The sequence below is a fragment of the Platalea leucorodia genome (assembly GCF_965183815.1).
Source record: "Platalea leucorodia genome assembly, chromosome: 1".
In the NCBI taxonomy this organism is placed as follows: Eukaryota; Metazoa; Chordata; class Aves; order Pelecaniformes; family Threskiornithidae; genus Platalea; species Platalea leucorodia.
The window spans coordinates 19952177-19968669 of NC_138823.1; positions in this window are offsets into that span (position 1 = coordinate 19952177).

Consider the following 16493-nt stretch of genomic DNA (forward strand, 5'->3'; position numbering starts at 1 on the left):
ATTCCTTTGAGGTATTTCACTGGTGTTTCCCTGTCGGCTCCTCTTACCTCAGGAGCCCCTGGCTCATCTCTATAAGACCTTGGCATGTCATCCCACAGCTTATCGTGGGCAAGCCTGATATTATCCCCCTCACGCTTCAAGTCTAGTTTAAAGCTCTATCAATAAGCTTCACTAGCTCGTGAGCAAAGACCCTCTTCTCGCTTTGAGAAAGGTGAATTCTATTCAATGATGTCAGCAGGCCTGGTGCTGTGTAGGCCATCCCATTATTGAAAAACCCAAAATTGTGGCGGTGACACCAGCCATGGAGCCATGTATTAATAGACTGGGTCCGTCCGTTTTTTCCAATGTTGCTGCTCATAGCTGGAATGATAGAGGAAAAAATAACCTGTGCTCTAGATTCCCTTACGAACCATCCCAAGGCCCAGAAGTGTGTTTTGATTGCCCTTGGACTACATGTTGCAGCTTCATCGCCTCCCACATGGAAGAGCATTCCAGACAGTGTCAAAAACACTTCTGAATTTCAGATACAAATGTAGCTCTTTTTGTTTCTCATTATTGACTTTTAATAAAAACATCTTGGCTCCTGTTTTGTTAGCTGGCTAGATCTATAATTTCCAATGCCACCTTCTTCCCTTTTAGTAAAAGACAGCCATTGTATCTAGTTTTCCCTGTTCCTCCTGGACCTTCTTACAGCAGACGTTCTTAAAGATAATCAATGAAGACTGAAACAGAGAGGAAGCAGTAAAAAAGTTGTCTTTTAAAAGTGCTGAACTGTTGCAAAGTAACCATTGCATTCATAGTTGTAAATTCTACTACCTTGGTATTCATTCATAAACCCATACAGCCTGTTGCTCTCACACCAGTGAAAGTAAAATTACACTGCCATGGGAAAAATCCTTGTCCCATCAACATCTGTGGGGATTCTGCCACGTATGTGAGTGCTTTAATCCCTCTGTTTAGTGAAGATACATCCAGCATCTACATTTCTTCTTGTGCCTACAGCTCCGTATATTTTTAGCTTTGACAATGCTTGGTCTGAAGTCAGCTTTTCCTGCCTTTCAGAAATGCTAATTGGTGGGACGCTTTTCTCTCAAGGATGGGAATTTCAAGGGGAAATGGCAACTTAGCTTGGTCCAGCAAACTGATTTGGAAATTTTTCGAACCTTTTTTTGAGCATGCAGCATGCAGCAAGAAGATAAAGGATTAGAACTACATTAGAGTAAGAATATGCAGTTCATCTCCTAAAAGTCTGAGAGAAAGGGGTTTTTATTTAAATTACTGTGTTTATGTCAACACAGAGACAAGTGCCAGGCATAGAGAGCCAAGCTAACTTCAAACAACCAGCTCTAGAACTGAAGGTACCATAGATATATCCATGGAGTGTCATCCATGTTAGTCTATATGCAATCCTGCAAAAAGAACTTACCTGAAACTACTGTATCTGAATGACATTTGCCACCAGTTTGGGTATTTTAGCACTGTATCCTAGTATGATTTGACTCCACACAGCCTCTGAAGTTGCTTAGATTATATGGCAATGTTAAATGGTAGCTGTATAAATTTCCACATGCAGTCTTGGGAGTCAGACATTTTGGGTATCTTCTGAGTTTAAATTTCACTTGATTTTTGGATCTGAACATGTCACTCAAAATTCTTGTACTTAAAGCTGGAGAATCAGAGGGAGATTGCTCTGGAGTCATATATGCTTAGACTCTAAAAGGAAGCCACTTTCAGAGCCCTGCCTGTAGCATAACCTTAATCCCTGCCTCCCAAGAGTATTCTGATGATAAATTAGTACTTGCAAAAGACTCAGAATTGAAAAGCACTTCACAAGTGCCAGGCACTGATGATAAAAATTACCAAGTCCTCCGTTACTCTGTTATTTACTGTGACTGAAAGAGGTGCACCCGATTGTATGGATTTATTTTTAATCTTTCCTGACTGAAACAGATGGAATCTCTGCAGAGCACCGTCATTGTTTAAGAGACACCTTCCCCCAACTTTGATTACTTTGAAAAGCTAAATTTCTGATGCGGGAAAACGAAACCTAGTTCAAAGCCTAGATACTTATAGGGCTCTTCTTTAGTTCTTCCTCTCTAGCTTGACAGAGTTTTCAAGCTGTTAATGCTTAAATATTTTGCAAATTACTCCCTGAGTATCTCATTTTCCACAGGAAAACATTCAATTTTAATTATTCAGCTGAACATGAAAGCATGTCTAGCTCTAAGCAACCAGACAGTCTGCAGCTCTGATTAGCCACCCAAGCATAAGCATTTTGCAGCTTTGATTACTCATCCAGTTAGGAAGAGTTTCTAGTTCTAATACAGAAAGATGATATTTTGCAGTAAAATAAAGGCAAAACTTTGATTTGAAAATGACAGAGATGAAGGCTTATTTCCTCTTCTAAAGAGACCTGATGTGTTCTGATACATTTGATGCTACATCATGGAGAATTAAGTATATTGACTCTATTGTGGAGAAAGCTTCAGTAGTTTTTGCTGTAGGATATTCAACTGTTGAGGTTGAATTTGTTATAGGCAACCTCACCATATTTCTAAAAGTTCTGGAAATGACACCAGAAATTCTAGTTGGCATTCAGTGCTGCTGAGACCCGCCTGCATTAAGGGCCTTCAAAATTTCAGATTTAAAGTGATTTTTGTTTCAAATACATGTTGTACTCTGTCTAATGAACCCAGACCTCTGCTTTTCTGTGGGAGGATCTGGGATGTGATCTCCTGAGCTCCATGACTGCTCAGGGGTGGTTAGGGATCCCTCATGTCACCTTGTGTTCCCTTTGCAAATACTGTAAATGAAGCAGGTACCTTCCCTGCTTTGTATTAGTCACCTCTCTACGTACCCTTCTCTTCTACCTACAGCAACATACATACAACATGACTTCTTGCTCAGGGAGTTCAGTGTCTCCCCTTAGGATCAGTGAGGCTGTCTTTTTTTGAATCCACGCTTTCATCCAAGGTGAGGCTCCTAAGGAGATGAGAAATTGAGGATGCCGCAGGTTATAATTATATTGGATTAAATACCATAATATTATATGGTTAAAAAGCATTTTACTCTAGGACAAAAAAAAAGTATAAAGTATAAGATAAAGAAAATTGTGATCATGAACAAAGGAAAGGACAGGAAAGTAAACAAATAAATAACTGATTAAACAGCTGCACATTGGGGATGAAATCTTGAGCCTATTGACATTAATTGTCAGAATACTACTTTAAACACTGCCTTCATTAAGAAAATGGTTGTTACACCTGTCTGGTTACTATCACTCCTAGACAGCACTGTTACAAGTAGGGTAGCTCTGTCTATTAAATCTTAAGATTTGGCTTTGACTTGAACCATTCTTTCAAATTATTTAATGTTTCCCATAGTCAAATCATTGCTTGCGTTCTATTGAGAGTTTTTTGCATCTAGAAGGAAGTGTGGCAATCATCTTGTTGAATGTTATCTTCAGCCTACCTAAATTACAGATGAACAACTTCTCATCTGTACCCTTACTTCAATGACCCTGAAATCATAGCAGAGATTTCTGAACACATGCGGAGAGAGGTGATGAGACCTTCAGGCAGGACTTTCCAAACACAGAAATGTATGGGAAGTCTGGCCTTTGTACCAAAAAAAGAGCTTGGTTCAAGTCTCAAGAGAGTACATTAAGTGCTTGAAAAATTAGTTTCAAACTTAAAGCAATCTTCAGGTTGCTCTGAATCTTCAGTTATGCTATGAAGTTAGGAAAGACTCACTTTTCCTAAGTATTTTGAGCATAAATATCAACCTCTCATCTAGAAATACATGAAACAATCCACTGAAGAAATGTAATCAATTGTTGTTGGCAATAGTTTAACGAGATTTATGATTCCTTTGAACACATCATAGGGTATGCCTTCAACAGCCGTGGAATCAAGATCACATTGTCACACTCTTTTATGATAAACTTAATTTGCTCTTGAGTCAGTGCCAGTTGCAGTTACCAAACCCAGCATCTTCCCAGCTTCTGAAAGTTGATCTGATTTACAAAGAAACAAAATCAGTCTAAATGCCCTTCAGCAAGGCCACACATTAATAGTATCTCATGAAAGTGAGCTGTCACTCATTCAAAGTGGATAGTTTGGCTCTCCATAGTAAGATGTTTCCTCTCATTTCTTGTGTACTTAGAGGATTCTCAAATTAATTGACAATGCTGACATTTAACAGTATTATCACTGGCATCTTAATTTTCACCCAGTGAAAAGAAAGGTAGGTGTTTGCACTTTGAAGCTGCTGCTTCTTTCTGTCTGAAAAATCAGATAAACACTGATACCTTTATAATTACGGAATGCGTTCCTCAAAACTAGAAAAGTCAAGGCTTATTTTTTCCTCTATTGAGTTTCATGTGTCAGAAAGAAATTGAGATGTATCTGGGAATCCTTGTTAGCTCTCTACATTACCAACGGGGTATACTCCTCTACCACTGGGAAGCTGCTGTTGTAGCTGACAGCTTCCATCTCCTCTAATTTTAAATTGATTAAACTGCAGAAATCCATTGCAATTTCCAAAAGTCAGTCCTTCTTCATGAAGTTCTGTTGGGCCTGCTACTGGGAAACGTGTGCAGCTGCGCATGCCAGGCCCCTGAAACATGCAGGAGGGTCGCAGGATATCCTATCTGAGTGTCCATCAGGAGTAAGGTCCACACCATTAGGCCGTGTCTTCTTCAGTAGCATAGCTTCTCTGAGAGCCTCCTCGCTGGAAGGCAAGCTTCATAGCCACATGGCACTTCAGTGTCTCTGCTGCATGGCTCCATGTACTGGAACAAGCTCATCACCTGTAGATGACTGTAAATCATCACAGCTGGGAAAAGTTCAAGTACCTTGAGGGGGGATAGGAAAGAAAGATGAACTGAATGAATTTCACGCATAATATATAAGACTTGAAATAGCTTTTTTGCATCCTCAGGGCTTGCACTACCAGGAGGTGACTGTGTCCAATGAGTGACATGCTCTTTATATTCATCATCTTTCTTTTTCATTCTACTTAAAAGCAAAATACTTACTTAGCAAAGCACTAACATTAACTTACAGGACCGAGCAGCTCACAGGTCTTTACCCACAACAGTGTTCAGTGCACATTGAAACTGCCACATAGAATCGCATCTGAAATAAAACACCTTTTTCTCAATGTGACTGAGGTGTAATTAGCATATGAAGTGTAGTGTGAAGCATACAGTAGCCTCTTCCTCAGTACTGTCACAAAGCACAGAACTACTGCAAGTACTCAATGGCTTTCCCCACTCATGTAGTCTTTTCTTTATTTTATTACTCACTGGGAGTTATTCTCTAGTAGTTAAGTAATGCTTTTATGTCCTGAGCCTAAAATCACCTACTACCAGGTCTAACACTCACTCCCTAGCTACATCCATTTAGTGGTCTGGGAGAATTCACCACTGCACCACACTTGAAGGCAAGTACAGGATCTGGCATTGCAGATGGTAATAACAACTCTAAATTTTCAATTTATTTTGATATTTTATATTTTTGAGACGCTAAAAGGTATTACTTGAAGAAAGAAATTTCTGAACTCTCCAGATGTTTTGGTCAGAGCGCATCTGCTATTTATCTGTTGTGAAAGAGCCTGCAACAGAAACAGCCTGAGTATAATCAAGGATGGTCCTTGACCCATCCTCACACTGAGCTATTAAAGAAGCAGTGGCAGCTGAAGGGAGGGAAGGGAACTGGAAGTGGTGCATGTTGTGATGGACTCTGGTATCTTCAAGGGCTTGGGGAGCTAGGTCCAGAGACTCTTTTCTCAGAGTAAGTTAGTAAGTTCTGAACCATGTTCTTGATATAAAATGCAGATTAAAAAATATTTCATATCAAGCTTTATCCTCTGGTTTCATGTGGCATTATTAAAGGAGACATAATGTAGTGCAATCTTCTTGTTTCCCTTGCTCCAATCCTTTACATTTCTGAAATTACTCATCCTGAAAGACAAATGCTATGCTACACGAACCTTTCACTGCTTTCTTTCATTTCTACTACCAGCTGGATCAACTGTAGGAATAACTGCTCTATGTGTAAGTAATTAATACTGTATCTTTCAACCAAGTTCTGAAACTCAGAAAACCTCAAACCAATTTTTGATTTATTTCTATTTATTGATGGAATTGATGGTAACAGATGGAGAAGCAGAAGGTGTTTTTGCCTTGCCCTTCCATTCCTGACCAGTAAAACATGCCTCTAATTTTCAATTAATTTCAATTAATTTCATCATATGAGAGACTATGAAAAATGACATTCTGAAGGTTGTAGCAATGATGGATTAGATTGGTACAGCTCCTAGTCATGCTGGCAGGGAATGATTCATGTGGCATTCTCTCTTCATGTCACAAAAATGAGGTTTTAAATCCCTTAGTTGTTCTGTAAAAGACAACACAGTAATACACTACTTTGACTTTTACAGTGGTTTATAATTTAATTAGAGAGAGAATTCTCCCCTGTCCCCAACAATACTTGTTTCTCTTTTACAGACTGGGGAAAATTAGCTGGGGAAAATAAGTTACCTGGGGAAAATAAGCAGCAGGAGTAACTGTACTGATGATCAGCACTTCTATTACTCCTTTCCCAAAAGAGCTTTGCAAACTTTAAGTACTCAAACCTCATAAAGACACAGTCCTTGTTAGTGCAAAGCACCTGTTGATTAGTCATACTCTTAGCAAGTCACACCTTAGCTTGTTCCAGCCACATTATTGGGGAAACAAACTACTCAAGAAAAGAAGTGAAATAAAACCCAGGACATAAATAAATACTCATCACAGCCTCTTTAAGTATTGGAAATTTTCCTGAAAATGAATGTACAAACTGGGAGAAATTTTCTGTTGGACATAATCCAAAGGCACTAAGAAGACTGAAACTTTAACTGGAAGAAGAATTTGTGTGCAAATACAAGACGAGGCAGTCTGAAGTGAGGAAAATCCTCTGCGAAGTTGATTTCTTCAGTATCTTTGCACAGACAGGGCTCCCCCTGCTTCCCCCACCCCGGGGACCTGCAGCAATGCCTCGGACGCAGCTCCTGCCCTGCAGCGTGGGGCCGAGGGACATGGGCAGCCTGGAAGCTGTAGCCCTCCTTGTGCTGGAAACTCCACGTTGGGGTTGAGGGTGGATGCAGCAAGCTGCCTACAGATCTGGTTATGTGTTGTGTGCCTTCATCACAGGCACAGCCTCAGCCTCTCTCTGCCTGTGCTGTGGCAATAAGTGCAGTAAGGAATAGGAACTTTCTCAGAGACTGTGGTAACCAGAACATAAAACAGCAGAGAGATAAGTGACACTCATGGAAATAAATGTTCAAAGACAGTTTTTGCATGGAGGTTCCCATAAAGACTCACTGACTCCTACAACTGTGGTGGTAGAGAGCACACGCTGCAGGATACTGCCCCTGCAATGTCCTTATTAATGCCAAAATCAAGAAGGGAACATCTTTCATGAAAATGGGGCATATGATTTACCAGAGACATCTACGTGCCAAGTGTAAGCCTTGTACAAAGTCAGTCTCTTAAAACAGCAGCTTCACAAAGGAGCCACGTTCTGGAGAGCAGAAGGGACAATTGGCTTGTGGGGGCTTGTACGAGTTTTTATGTGCTCTAAGAGTTTCAATATTTTGTCTTAGTGAACTAAAGAAACCAACCAAAGTTAGAAATCCAACTGCCTCCCAGCCCCAAACCATCAAATGGGATTTGCAGCTTGAACAGCAAGTTAGGGGATAATAAATGGCCTAGAGCAAAAGGGAAAGCATGCATTAGACAGCATCCTTTGGGGGGAAAAAAAATCCTTCTGACAACAGACTAAAAAAAAAAACATCTTAACTCAGAAGTCTGGAGATTGAATCCCTGCTGCAGAGCTCAGAGGTTACTTGTTGTTCATTTCTCTTATGGATGTCAACGTATGCAGATTAAATCCACTGTTAATAAACATAGGTTTTAGTGGTTAGCCTTACAAAATATACATTATAAATTTGCATTTAGCTGCCTGCTGATGGCAGCTCTCCTACATATGCAGTTGGTTCACTTGGGTTTACTGAGGGATATCGCTTCAAAGAGTGTCTTTTGAGTACTGAAATAGAAGGAATTAAAAGAATTTATTTCCCATTTGAGATACTTTTCAATGCAGTCTTTTATTTCCCACTGTGCATCTAATACATTCATGTAGACTTGCTGCTTCTGGAACAGTCTTAGAAATTAGATTTCTGAAATATTGACAGAAGTCCAGTTTTTTTGCTAAAACCATAATCAGAAAAATCTGACTTCTGACAGGTCTCATTAAGTGGGAAGAGAGAATTCATCCCAGTGTCTTCTCTTACTGTGATAGCTGTCCGCGGAATGAGATTAGTGTTTAGGATTAAGATGCCATCAGACTTGAAAAGTCTGTGATGTCTTATTACTGGGGCAAGAGCAGAAAATAACCCCCTATTTCAGATTTAGTCTTACATTTTAAGATAAGATGAAGTTGTCTCTGTCATCTATTGTTTGCAATAGGCATCTCACGAATGGTGCTATCATTTCTAGTAGCATCGCAGCCCCTTTTTATCCAGGTGTACTGCAGTGTACTCATGGCAACTGGCATGGGGGCATGGGAGGAAGGGGGACACGTTCTCTGCAAAGGCACTGTCTCCATGTGGGTGGCAGAGATGTCCACCCCGTGCAGCGAGGCTCTCGGACAGCGGTCATGGTCTTGAGAGCTGATGTGCATGGTCAGGGTGGAGGTGTGCTGTGGTTTCCTCGGCAGAAAACAGGACACCAGTGGCAGGCTTTTTGTGCCAGAGGCAGAAACTGGAGTTGTGAGCTTGACCTCCAACAAGGAAGGGGATTCATCTCACTGAAGTGGCAGGCTGGGGGATTTCTGCACAAGCTGATTTCTTACCATTATTACATCCTGAATTTTGATAACTGCCTCGGTCCACAGAGTTGTTGCTTATATATACTCTCTTATTTAAAAAGAATGTTCCAATTCATTAGCCAATGTCATTCTGCAAAGATTTTACGTACATAGAGGTCATCAAGCATATGCTTGTGTTTGATGAATTTCGTGATATGAAGAATTTTGACAGCACTTCAGCACAAACTTGGTATCTTTGAGAAAGGCACTTAAAAAGCTGTAATTATCTATGGCATAATTAGATGGCATTTACCCCTTCTATAGTGTTTTTTTAACCATGTTCAGTTGGTCTTCTTACTTTGCATTGTACTGCTCATTTCTCTTGTCATTTTCTTAGCTTCTGGTGAACAGCACAATCTGCAAACAGTATAAAACACTTATTCTATGAAAAATTTAATCCATATTATAGTAAAGTTTATTTTCTTCTTGTTTATAATAGCAGAATGATATTTTTTAGGGAGAAGTAATATCTGTTATTAGACCATCTACAACCATTCAGGAAAGCAAACAAGATTTCTAGTACACAAGTCCAATTTCAGATCTGGATGTGAAGGACCAAACTGCAGGCAGAGAACAACTGCTATGAGTTTAACTTCATTATGAAGATAGGGTAGAAAGGTGAATTACTACCTTTTGAGAAGAGGAGTCTGTTGATAAATAAAAGATAGTAAAGCCATTTAGTTCCCATGAGGTAGGGTGACTGTGCCTATGCTAACACTCAAACTAGACCACCATCTGCTTGCTAGCTTCAGATACAACAGGCACCGCATGGTCCGTGTCTGTACCGTATAAACTCTTGTACCCTTGCAAAGAGGGTGGCAACACCCAAAGTGCTTATTGGGAATACTGCCAGGCCGGGCTTACCCTTGCCCTTTGCCTGCGAGAGTATCACTTGCCATGGGGCTAGGCGTGCTCCAGAGACCGTACAACAGCTTAGCAGTGTCGATGGCAGAAGAACAGTGCCAGTGCCAAGCTGCTGCTTAATTCACTACTGTTCGCTACATGCAATTATCACCTGCAAAACAGTTTCCCTTAGCACCAAAATATTTAATTTAAGAAGTCAAAATAAGAAGTAGTGTATTGAACTTCAGTCTGACACTCCAGAGTGTCATATCACTGGGGAAATTAAACTAGAGTTTGTAATTTTGAAAAATACAATCTTACTATCTGAGCTCGCTCCATGCTCCCTTATGTTTTCTAGTACAACAGACACAGCAGTCTCTTTCAAGCATCTTGTCTCATCCTATTTTAGTGTAACATCAACAACTTTTGAAGTTTCTTTGATGTGCAACTTGTTATTAGACATGACCTCTAAAAAATTAGACTAACCCATTCTCACTGCGATAGAGACATTGCCATCTGCCTTTTCCACACGTCCATTATATGCTCTCACAGTGTCACTTGCTCTTTTAGTTGTTGTTCTGCATGAACAGGGTAGGATTCAGTATTACATTTAAAAATTTGTTTACGTTATAAAGAGTCAATTTTTTAAGAGGCTTCCACACAACAAAGCTGTCTTTTCCCATTTCATTTCTAAACGTGCATGTTATGTGCTGAATAACTCACCGACCCTTTTTAATTTCTGCTCACTGTCCTCCTGAATGACAATGTCTTCCCAAACCCATTACAGCCTGTCTTTCAAGAAACCACAAATCTTTCCGTAATTTCCTTCTAAATATGCTTTGCTCTATGTCAAATATAAATCAGTGGCATACAAGACTGATCTGCTATCCGGAATTGCTGACTGTAGTTCCCCCAGACACTTGGAGCTGTCTCATGTTAGTATTTATTTTCTTTTATATAATTATTGTCCAGAACTTGAAAGAAAAACCTGTTTGTGGACAAAAGAGGTTTGTTTCATTGTTACAAGACCTCTTTCTTCTGCTGAGCTGGCAGGAGACCTGCATCATTACATTCTGAAACTGATATAAACTCAGGGTATGCCCATCATAGACAGGGAGATCTCTCACCTCACAAATGATCCTTGTTGGATGGATGCCACTTATTTTAGACTCCACCTGTTTTATATACTATTTTTATTGGAAGCTATGCGTCAAGTGAAGCTTTTGGGTGAAAATCTCTTATTATAATCTTATTTTCATGATTCCCTGTTTGCATATATCCAAGCTGTAGGATATCAATGGTTGTTAACAATGAGAAGGACCGTTCATCTACCCTGCACTCAACAGAAATTTATAATATGAGATGGTTATTATTTTCTGTTGTTTCTTACATTCTATCTGTTTGCCCCATGCTTTGGTCTTGGCAGACTGAAAGCTTTTCTCCTCTGCCTGTTTGGATCACAAATGTGTGCAGAGCAGAAATATCTTGCTATCTGATGGAACACTATGCACTCGGGGTACAGATCTGTCAGCACAGCTTTGCTTTCCCTTAATTTTTCCCTGCTGAAATCAAGCTCTGAAAGAGACTCCAAATGCTAGCATAAGCCCGAGAGCTCTCTGGGCAGGGGAAGACTGAGTTCCGTGTGAAAGAAAAAAAGCTCCATCAGGCAGGTTTAACATGCGTAGGCCAGTGCTGCCCTAGTGCATTTCTGTAGAGTGTTTGGTATTGTACTATATCACAGTATTGCTTTTGGAAGCAACATCCGATGGTGAGTGTAAGCACGTGTATTTCAGGAGGGAAACTCAGCGAGGTGCAGGCTAAGACTTGGGGCCCAATGTGGCTGAAGGATGCTGAGGCCCTCAGGACCCTGTCTGGGGCCGGTGCTCTGCCAGACACCGGTGCCCTGCCACACACCGCTGAGCACTCTCCCCCTTACAGCAGCCCAGCACCCTCATCTGAGACTGGCATATGCTCGCATGTCTGTGCTGTCACCAGCGGATGACCATGATGGCTAAGCTAGTTTGAACCTTCAACAGGTATTGGTAGCTCTGCTGGATCAAAGTTCACAGGGAAATTTTCTCCAAAGGTCCACGTATTTAATTATCCTATGAACTTTACCTTATCCTATGTAAAATTTGCAAGAAAAAAATTGAATTTACAAATGGGTTCATTTTTCCAATGTTTCAATCTCCTAGTTCAGTACAACAGAAATTAGCTACTAATTGGGCTGCTTATTGCAATTTCAGATTTAATCAAAATTTGCTATGAATTTTTAACCACTAACTTTGCTGGATGCCTACCTAGAAATTGTCTTCCTCTAATGAAGAAAGATTCCACATGATTTCACATCAGGTCAATCAAAACAGTTTAAAATTTGAATGTAGCTGGTTCATAAAATAAACTTCTAAATAAGCTACAAATTGAAAAGTTGTTTTTCTTGTCTTCATTACACTTCATAGCAGAATTTACCAAAACTGTTACTTTATGACTTTAACCATTGACTTTATGACTTACAACTAATAATTCTCTGCTCATTCTGGTGTCTATTCACCTGGTAAGTTATCAAATCCTTGTTAACAGCTATGATTATTAGCGAAGCATGCTATAAACGAAAAGACTTTTGATGCTGCTCTTATATAGGAGAAATTGTTATATTTCTACTAGATGTGAGACTGTGTCTGCATCTTCTCTTTCTTCTCTTTCTTTATATCTAAATGTTTTTGTGATATTTCGACAGTTCACTGCTTAAACAAATGGTAATATTTCATTTTCTTTTATATTGAACCTGTAAATGAATTGGTTTTGGCACTGAAAAACTAATGGTGTGCCTGGGAATTAAATGTACTCTTGCTCTTTCCCTCTGGTCTTCTCGCAGTCTTGAGAAGGATTTGTTCTTCATTACCCAATCCAAAAATATCTGAAAATGCTTGGATTTTACCATTGTAGTTACACGTCCACAGGCATCCAGTAATAATGCAGTAGACTTATTTGAGAGGAAGATATGTTTTCATATTAAGGCGTAGTAGATATACACATATATGTGTGTGTGTATAAATATATACATGTATGTATGTATGAATACAATCAAGAATAGCAATCTAAATGACCTCTTTTTAATTTCTTTATTTTTTTAAAAAAATATTATATTTGTATTTAAATGATTCCATTTTAAGCTTTTCATTCCTGAAATAACACCAATGCCAGAGATGTCATATTTGGCCAGAGTTGTTTTGCTGGTTCAACACCCTATCTCCAGCAGTGGCCAGCACTGACTGTGTCAGAGGAATCTTTCTTTCTAAATAGAAGCACATGCTGGTTTTAAATTGAATTAAAATTTCCTTTCAAATCTAAAATTATTTTATATTTTAAAGGAAATTTTAATTCAAGTTAAAATTTATACTCATTAAATTTAAAATCCTTTACAATTTAAGTTTTCTCTAATTTCATGGTTGTGTGCACATTCAGAAAGTCTGTGGATGGCAGCTTCTGGCCCAGAAGAAGGAGTATCTGGACTCACACTTCAAACAAAGAAACTTTCTGAAAGTCTCTTTCCATGCCGGGGAAAAAATTACCCTTTTCTGCTAACAAAAAAAAGTTGTGCTAGATAACATTTTGACAGAAAGCTAAGTGTAATTAGCACTTCATTCTTTTACTGCAATGAGGTTGACTAAAAAGTCTGAATTTCTTTCATATTTACTGTATACCATTACATCACAATCTTATTGGAAGGCCACTATAAGGTCTCCCTGGAGCCTTCTCTTCTCCAGGCTGAACAACCCCAGCTCTCTCAGCCTGTCTTCATAGCAGAGGTGCTCCAGCCCTCTGATCATCTTCGTGGCCCTCCTCTGGACCCATTCTAAAAGGTCCACGTCTGTCTTGTGCTGAGGGCTCCAGAGCTGGGTGCAGCACTCCAGGTGGGGCCTCACGAGGGCAGAATAGAGGGGGAGAATCATCTCCCTCGACCTGCTGGCCACGCTTCTTTTCATGCAGCCCAGGATATGGCTGGCTTTCTGGGCTGGTAGTGCACATTGCTGGCTCATATCCAGCTTTTTGTCCACCAGGACCCCCAAGTCCTTGTCTGCATGGCTGCTCTCAATGAGTTCTCCCAGTCTGTACTCATGTCTGGGATTGCCTTGACCCGGGTGCAGGACCTTACACTTGTCCTTGTTGAACCTCATTCGGTCACATGGGCCCTCTTCTCAAGCTTGTCCAGGTCCCTCTGGATGGCATCTTCTACTAGTATAGAAAAACCTTTTTCTCCTAGCTCCCTAACCTCTACCTCCACCCTGGTCTTCCACTCAGGTCCTGCTCTGCACAGTGTCCTGTCCTTGAATTTTCGTCTCCTCAGCCTGCCTTCTTTTATCCCTCTTCCTCCAGCACCTCTGTTACAGGGCCACTCTACATATCCCCTCTCTTGCTGGGGCCCACGGCAGTGCCCTCCCTCCTGCCCCACACGTGCCCCACAGCCCTCTGACTGCCCCACCTCTGCCTCCTGGCAGGGGGGAATTGGCTGGGGAGAGCGCAGGCAAGCGGCCTGTTTCTGCGTCCGTCCCCCAGCCCAGGTGGTGCTTCTCTCCACCCACCCAACACACCTCCTGCCACGGGTGGGTGGGACACAATTTGGGCAAGGGCAAGATGCTGCATCTGTGGAATGCAGCTAACAAGTATTTACTTTTACTTAGAAATCAATGATTTAATGCGATAAACACTTGGGAAAAAAAAATCCCCTGAAGGAATTTGCGCTGATGCAAAAGTGAACATTTCTCTCAAACTGTCCTGGGTACTCTTTTGTTCCCTGGACCTTTTCCATGCTCAGAGTTTGCAATGAAATTCTGGCATGGCATGCTGTTAACTGCTCCACTTTACATGTCCCTGGAAATATCATGTAGGAGAGCAAAGGTGAAACACCCTCTGCGCTCAGAAAGGGTGGTTGAAAATGAGCCATGCACTCAGCAAAGTAGCAGTAGTTCAGAGAAGGTGAATGCAGCAAGAGCAAGGGGAAGGATAAACAGCACGATGAGCTCCGGCAGGCGCGGGCTGCTCCATCCTAGTTCATCCCTCATTGTACAACCGTTTCTTACTTTTCCTTTACCCCCACTTCTCCACCTCTAGCATACTGGCCCCACAAATATTCTGCACGTGTTCTTTTTAAAAAATCTTGAGTACTTGCCAAATGTTATGCTTCTGATACGACAACTTTGCAAAACAAACACTAGTTGTGTGACAAAACAAAATGTGGCCACAATTCTTCTTTCCCCCATCTTCCATAAAAGATCATTCCTAAATGGATTCTTGCACATGTAGTTTAGTTTTGCTGGTTACTCCTTGTCCCCTTGAGCAACTCAGCTGGTTTGAAAGCAAGTGGCCCAAAAACTCCTTCAGCTTCTCAGTCTGCTGATGTGCATTGCAACCCATTTTGGTCCGTGAGGATAAGAATTACACTGTGATTTTTACATCCTGTTCTAATCTCTCCTTCCCCAGAGAGACAGCAGACAGCACACAAGAGGAACAGGAACATTGGCAGAATCTCTCAGACCTTAAAAGAAACAAGTCTTTCCTCCCCAGAGGGTTTTTCCTTATTTCACAATGTGTGTTTTGGAAAACAACACTTCAGTACTGTTCTGCACTGCCATGAACCATACCAATGCCCAAGGCATGCCAGGTGGGCAGGCTAGATCTTAGAAGAGCTAAAACACTTATCCCCCAAATAAATCAGTTCTCAGCATTAACTAACAAAATTGGTACAATGTTATAATAATGTCTAGTTTATAACTTCCATTGGGTTATTTCATTTTATTTCAGCTCATTTATTTTTCTATGTACAATTTGTAACATATTTTTAGCTCCCTAATGAAGTAGCAAAGACCCCTAATCACTATTAGTCATTGTTATTAATAACTAATTATTAATTCATTAATATTTAATGATATTTAGCTACTTGTCCTTTTGGACAAGAACAGTGAAGAAGAGGTTGTGATTGAGGAGCACATAGGCACATACCTAATTATAAGTCTAAAGGACCTTAAATATGAGTGATGGCTGGAGAGGTGAAAAGATAGCTAGAAATAAGGATTCATGTGGCCAAGGTTGAGCGTAGTAGTGGGAGGGGGTTCAATGCACCATGAGGACACATGGCCCAGCCCCAGTGGGTCATCTGAGCCCAGAGGGGTACAAGGGTGACCACCGCCGAGCAGGACCACCTGGGAGCCCTGAGGCTTCGCACAGAGATGCGGCCAGGTGGACTGGCCACAGTTACAGGACACTGACCGACCCAGGGAGCCCAACATCCCTCCGGTTTGGCTGGTGGACCAGCCAGGCCCCAAACAAGTGTGATCATGTGGGATGTCTCTGAGCATTTTTGTGGTGGAGTTCCTCCCCCACCACCATCAGCTACTCTGAATAAAACTGCACAGGACTCAGCTTGCATCTGGTAGTTGCTCCTTTGGGAAATATCCCCTGAGGTGTGGTGGGATACTTCCAGTGAATCAATGTCAGAAATTTCTGCTGCTGGTTGTACTAGAAGCAGCAAATTTCACTGGAGACATGTGTCTGCACAGGCCCTATTCATCCACAGCGGACTCGCCCAGGAGCTAAGCAGGGTTGGCTACCCTCTGAATGACACCTTCTCATATGGTGCTAAATTTGGTTTTGTACCATAGCACTGAACATGCCTACTTAGCAAAATAAATTCTTAATATTTTAGGCATTACTAAGAAATAATTCTTTATGGTCAATCCA